The sequence below is a fragment of the Dermacentor silvarum genome, chromosome 3 (assembly GCF_013339745.2).
Source record: "Dermacentor silvarum isolate Dsil-2018 chromosome 3, BIME_Dsil_1.4, whole genome shotgun sequence".
Taxonomy (NCBI): domain Eukaryota; kingdom Metazoa; phylum Arthropoda; class Arachnida; order Ixodida; family Ixodidae; genus Dermacentor; species Dermacentor silvarum.
Genome location: NC_051156.1, coordinates 39,834,146 through 39,840,221, shown reverse-complemented (window position 1 = coordinate 39,840,221; position 6,076 = coordinate 39,834,146). Strand labels below are relative to the sequence as shown.

The 6,076-nt window shown below is 44.1% G+C and overlaps 1 non-coding gene across 1 annotated transcript; it reads left to right on the top strand.

The window, feature by feature from the left end:
- The first annotated feature begins 3,170 nt into the window (after positions 1 to 3,170).
- On the top strand, positions 3,171 to 3,246 carry Trnap-ggg (transfer RNA proline (anticodon GGG)). Its single transcript has one exon. It is a non-coding gene; the product is annotated as a tRNA-Pro (tRNA).
- Positions 3,247 to 6,076: the final 2,830 nt, after the last annotated feature.

The window sequence follows — 6,076 nt, the reverse complement described above, 5'->3', positions numbered from 1 at the left end:
ACGCCGTATGAATGATCGCACCCATTATCGCGCCCCTTGTCTCCAGCTTAACACAGCGGTAAAAGTCGCGCAATTGTGCGGACCCAGCGTGCGATGTTGCCTGGTGGTAAGGACCAAAGTCTAAGATCGTTAGTAAGGACAGCGTCTTCGCATTCTTCTCTCGTGACAGCTAGCGTTTTGCGACGCTGTCGTTGTGGCGCTGCGCCCCTAGTGAAAGACGCGGGTGCCATCGTTTGAGACCCTGTGCATCTGGTGACCAGAGGTGGTCGCGGACGCTGCATGGGGTACGAACTGGTCCTTGAGGAAGTGACGGTGGAAGTACCAGTTGGGCACTCCAACGTACGCGTAAGCATGGTGGCAGTGGCGTAGCCAGGAATTTTGTTCGGGGGGGGGGGGGGGGCTCAAGTTGCAACGCGGCCTCCTCCTTGTAGAAGTTGTCGAGGCATCAAATACATGAATAATAACTGCATTGCCATTTAACGCTAGGCACTGTCAAGACAAGTAACTAATGTGTTTGTTTCATAAAAGAATAGCTTCGTATGTCCCAAAAATTGTGCCAGATATAGCTGCTATCAATGCTTCCGCGTTTTTTTTTTGGCCTATCTAATAAGTAAAGAAAATATCACGCGAACTTTAGAACTATATCAGTTCGAAACCAGCAAAGCAGTGCATGCAGCTGGTATGAAACACGTAAAGGCCATAAAATGAACAAGTGGACAAATATTTTGATGAATCTTTGTCATTTAACAACCTTGTTTACATTTTTGTAGAAATGCAACGGCCAGGCAAAAACCTCAATGACGCTGTCCTTCGTTGCAATGTATTGCGCAGGAGCACATGTTACCGGTCGTATATTGTAATTGCACCGAAATTATAGTTGCAACAACGAGTACACATAAAAAGCAGAAGTTCCGCAAAATATACATTAGAAATGCGAAGATAGAATGGAATATACAAATGCCAAGATGAACGGCAAGAACGTGTCGCGTGAAACCAAGTTTACTGCTTGCATACACAAAACCTCGCAACAAGATATTTAAATATACGTATATGTCTGCAATAAATTTACGTATCTAAGGAAACGTCACTGTATATAATGCGTCAAACAAGACAAATAAACATGTTGCGCAGTCACAGATAGTGAACTTCACGCATACGTGTATAAATACAGACGATGCAGGCAAGAACAAAACTATGATTTCAGATTACGTGATATGCATTTGGGCCATGCTGCGATCGCGACAGCACCATGTGGCTAGAATAATAAAAAAAGAATGCAGAAATCAATACCAAAATGTGTATTTTAACTGCCTGCACAGCGGCAACAATTATTCTGCACCCCAAATTAAAGAAGGGTATTGCTCCGTTTCAAAAAAGAAGTAAAAACATGTAGCTAAAACGGAAATAAAAGGACAAACGAAAGCCACAGATGATGCGGCAAGTTGATTTGCCTAACATCCGAGTGCGTTTTTGGGAAACGCCGCGTGTACTGGGCTTTCAATGGGCAAGGTTTGTCAAAATTGGTTATTGATGTCCCCGTAATTTTTGTATTCCCAGGATAAGTTTGATTATCATGCTAACTGTTACAATAAACGGTGAAAATTTCTGTGATATTAAAAACTAATGAACAGTCATACGTTTTCATATTACGAGCTTATATAGGAACGTGAAGGAACATATAATTTTATAAGCATTGATTTTTGCTGCTTCGCTATCTAAACGATAAACTTCACTCGGCGGGGAGGTTTAACGAAACGTTCAATAACTTCGGACACGTTGATGGCGACGTCTCTGTGGGCGTATAGAAGCGCCAGCATAACCATGCGTTCCTCAGACATTGTAAAGCGCAAGTGGTTTTTTTAGTGATCTCATGGTTGAAAATCTCTCTGCGATGGCAGTGGCACTGGAAGGGTGACTAGAATCTGCAGCAGTTTGTACACATGTAAGTACATATTACTTGCAGTCTCCATGAGAGAGGGCATCTATTCCTGTGCTAAAACCTAAAAACACTTCGATGTCGTTTCCCCAGCACCACGCGCGACAAGGTAGACAGCCGTCCTTTTACGGAAGCCACAATTCTTGGTCCCTGGTCCCAGCCGATGTCGGAACGAACTGCCTTAAAAGCGCTAGTACGCTTTTTAAAAGAAGCAGGACTTAGTGAAAAACTATAGAATCTGCGGACTGATACGTTTCTTTTTCTTTTCTTTTTATTCTTCTTTTGTTTTCTAATTTTTTCTGCCCTTACCCCATCCCCCTGTGCAGAGTAGCCAACAGGACACTTAACCTGGTTAACCTCTCTGTCTTTCACCTCTTATTTTCCTTCCTTCCTTCCTTCGATATCGTTGACATCCTTGTTTACGTAACTTGCACGAACAGTAAGCTGTTCGATTCCAGCAACATCCGTCGTTTCGTCAGCAAGTACGGAGAAGCAGCCTGCAGCGTTCACTTTTGCATTTAGGCTTTCTTTGATAATTTTACCACAAATTTCTATAATTTCGTTTTGTACGTCTGGTTTAAATACAAGGCATTACTAGGGCAACTTTCCAAATGGTTCTTCAGATATGTGTTTCCACAGCGATCAGACAATTTACGAGCCTCCCTCTGAAATGCATGCTGATATTTATTTTTACAACTTTTTCATTTTATTTATAGCTTGCTTCAAATGAAGATCCTTTGCTAACTGACAACAATGCCAGTAGCAGTGACGATGAAGAGAGCGTGCAGCCACCGCCAACAAAAAGAAGTGGAAACGAAGTCGTTAAGTTAAATGGAAACTGAGACATCCACCCAAATGTAGCAATTTGCTACAATGGAAACCCAACCGGTTTCCTCGAAAGAACGCCTCGCAGTTGAAGAAAAATTCGTCCTGATCCGGGACTCGAACCCGGGACCACCGCCTTTCCGGGGCAGCCGCTCCACCATCTGAGCTAACCAGGCGGCTAGCAGATGGCAGGGCGAAGTAGCAAATTGCTACTTGCTACATTTTCTACAAATTGCTACTTGCTACAAATTGCTACAAATTTAGCAAATTGCTACATTTGTGTGGATGTCTCAGTTTCCCTTTAATTACTTATCTTCACCTAGCGAATTTCCCCTGAACTATAACATCAAACACTTGCCTTTGCTTCGAGTTGTCGACAAATTCGACTTCGCCCTGCCATCTGCTAGCCGCCTGGTTAGCTCAGATGGTAGAGCGGCTGCCCCGGGAAGGCGGTGGTCCCGGGTTCGAGTCCCGGACCAGGACCAATTATTCTTCAACTGCGAGGCTTTCTTTCCAGGAACCCGGTTGGGTTTCCATTGTAGCAAATTGCTACATTTGGGTGGATGTCTCAGCTTCCCTTTAACTTAACGACTTCGTTTCCACTTCTTTTGGTTGGCGGTGGCTGCAAGCTCTCTTCATCGTCACTGCTACTGGCATTGTTGTCAGTTAGCAAAGGATGTTCATTTGAAGCAAGCTATAAATATAATGAAAAAGTTGTAAAAATAAATATCAGCATGTATTTGAGAGGGAGGCTCGTAAATTGTCTGATCGCTGTCTCGGAGCTATCCGTACCAACACCTTAGATATTCCCGTGAGCTAATCTGGCCAAAAGAGCCTTAAAAAACGTAGTCGATGCCTTTTTCTGGCATACTGAGTAGCCTCTAAGACATATAACGCATAAAATATACGTATAAGATCACTATTTCTAGTTAGAGACAAACTGAAATGCAAGAATAAGGTGATCTGGTAAGGCAGCCTTGAGGCGCCATGTGTATGATTTCACAGACGCACGTTTTAAGCTAAGCTTTATATGCTCACAATTGTCGGCGGCGGTGGCGGTGGTGGTTGTGTCACGCTGAAAGGTGGGCCGATCCTGGCGATAGTGCAGAAAGGGGTGCAAGCTCAATGGCACATACCAGGTACAAAAAAGAAAGAGAGAAAGAGAAAGGAAGAGAGAGAAAGAAATCAAGAGAGAGAGAGAAAGAGATAAATATAGATAGAGAGAGAAAAAGAGAGAGAAAGAAAGAAAGAGAGAGAGAAAGAAAGAAAATCACCACGAAGTTCAGATACACACACGACAAGCTTCGCTTACCCCCATTTTCTCGGCAGGGGAAGGGATTGTGATTTTCGCATTGCCCGGCACAGAGCCATCCTTAACAAAAACCGCAAAAACTTCTTCTTTGCGACAAGCCATAACGTTATGTGTAAACCTAATATGAACAGAATTTTTGTAAAACTATTTTACACACGTAAAAAGATCGCCATGCCCTCACATGCCGATCCATAAAAGCTCGAGGCGTCCAGCTTGAGTGTTTGTTAGGGCCTCAGCTTTGGTGCGAAAAAACTAGATGACGCTAACTGTCCACTTAGACGGCATCTCTCAATGCTCACGTGGTTTTTCATCCCATTTCACGCAAAGGCGGGCGCGCGACGTGGCGTTAAATTAAACGCAGTCGCGGTCAGTGTTTGTGGTATGGAGTTGTAAGATATAAGTTCTAAGTGTATATTTGTGTTACACGTCGATTATTTTTATAAATGTGGTATCTTCGTTCCTTACTTCATGTTTTTTCCCTTCGTTTTCGGCCTCGGCCCACATTATTTTGAGGCTATCAGTTTCCTGTATGCTTATTCGCATCATATTCTCCTCCTCCTCCCCCATTGAGGGTGGGAGAGTGTGAACTACGTGTACATAAACACGTTGCTTTCGAAAGCAGATGCTGCGCTGACGAAGACGAGTACCCTTGTGAAAACATTCCGACAAGAGCGCTAAAGGACTTCAATAAGGAGAAGACACTAAACGTGAGTAAAGATCCCGTGCGGGATCTTTACTCACGCAGTAGCAGGACATAGTCCACTGCTACTTTCTCGCTTCTCAATTCGCAGTCACGAATTCCGCCGTTTGCCAGATGTTAAACCGCGTTTGACGAAGACAGTCTTTAAGAAATGGTTAAGCACCGAACGAAAAGGCGGGTCCTGACCCCACAGTCAGTAGTAACTCGCCTTCCTTTGGACCCCTCTATTGGGTTTCACCGTAGTCAAAATATATGATCACCAACTCGCCCAAAATTCTAGTCTTCTAAAGTCAATATCTTTTTATTTTTCCGTGCCGCCGAAGCCTATCTGCGCATATCGTTTATTATTCGCGTAAATAGGCATCGGCACGTGCACGGAGAATGATATATGCACAAAACTAGCGCCTTCGGTAGGAAAGATTACACCTGGCTGTACCAACATTGTAATAGGCTATAGGCTTAACTTATTTTTTTTTCAGTATTGGGACGACACAGACTGCGCGCATCTTTTTACTCATGACGTGAATAAGCATCGGCACCAACACGAGGAGTGATGTATGCACCGAACCGGCGCTTTCGAGAGAAGTGATTGGACCTGGTACACCAACCTTGTAATAGGCTATAGGCTTACCTTATTTTTTTCAGTATTGGGACGACACAGACTGCACGCATCTTTTTACTCATGACGTGAATAAGCATCGGCACGAGCACGAGGAGTGATGTATGCACCGAACCGGCGCTTTCGAGAGAAGTGATTGGACCTGGTACACCAACTTTGTAATAGGCTATAGGCTTAACTTATTTTTCTTTTTTTGTCAGTATTGGGGCGACACAGACTGCTCGCATCCTTTTACTCATGACCTGAATAAGCATCGGCACGAGCACGAGGAGTGATGTATGCAACGCACCGGCGCTTTCGAGAGAAGTGATTGGACCTGGTACACCAACTTTGTAATAGGCTATAGGCTTAACTTATTTTTTTGCAGTATTGGGGCGACACAGACTGCTCGCATCCTTTTACTCATGACCTGAATAAGCATCGGCACGAGCACGAGGAGTGATGTATGCACCGAACCGGCGCTGTCGAGAGATGTGATTGGACCTGGTACACCAACTTTGTAATAGGCTATAGGCTTAACTTATTTTTCTTTTTTTTCAGTATTGGGGCGACACAGACTGCTCGCATCCTTTTACTCATGACCTGAATAAGCATCGGCACGAGCACGAGGAGTGATGTATGCACCGCACCGGCGCTTTCGAGAGAAGTGATTGGACCTGGTACACCAACTTTGTAATAGGCTAT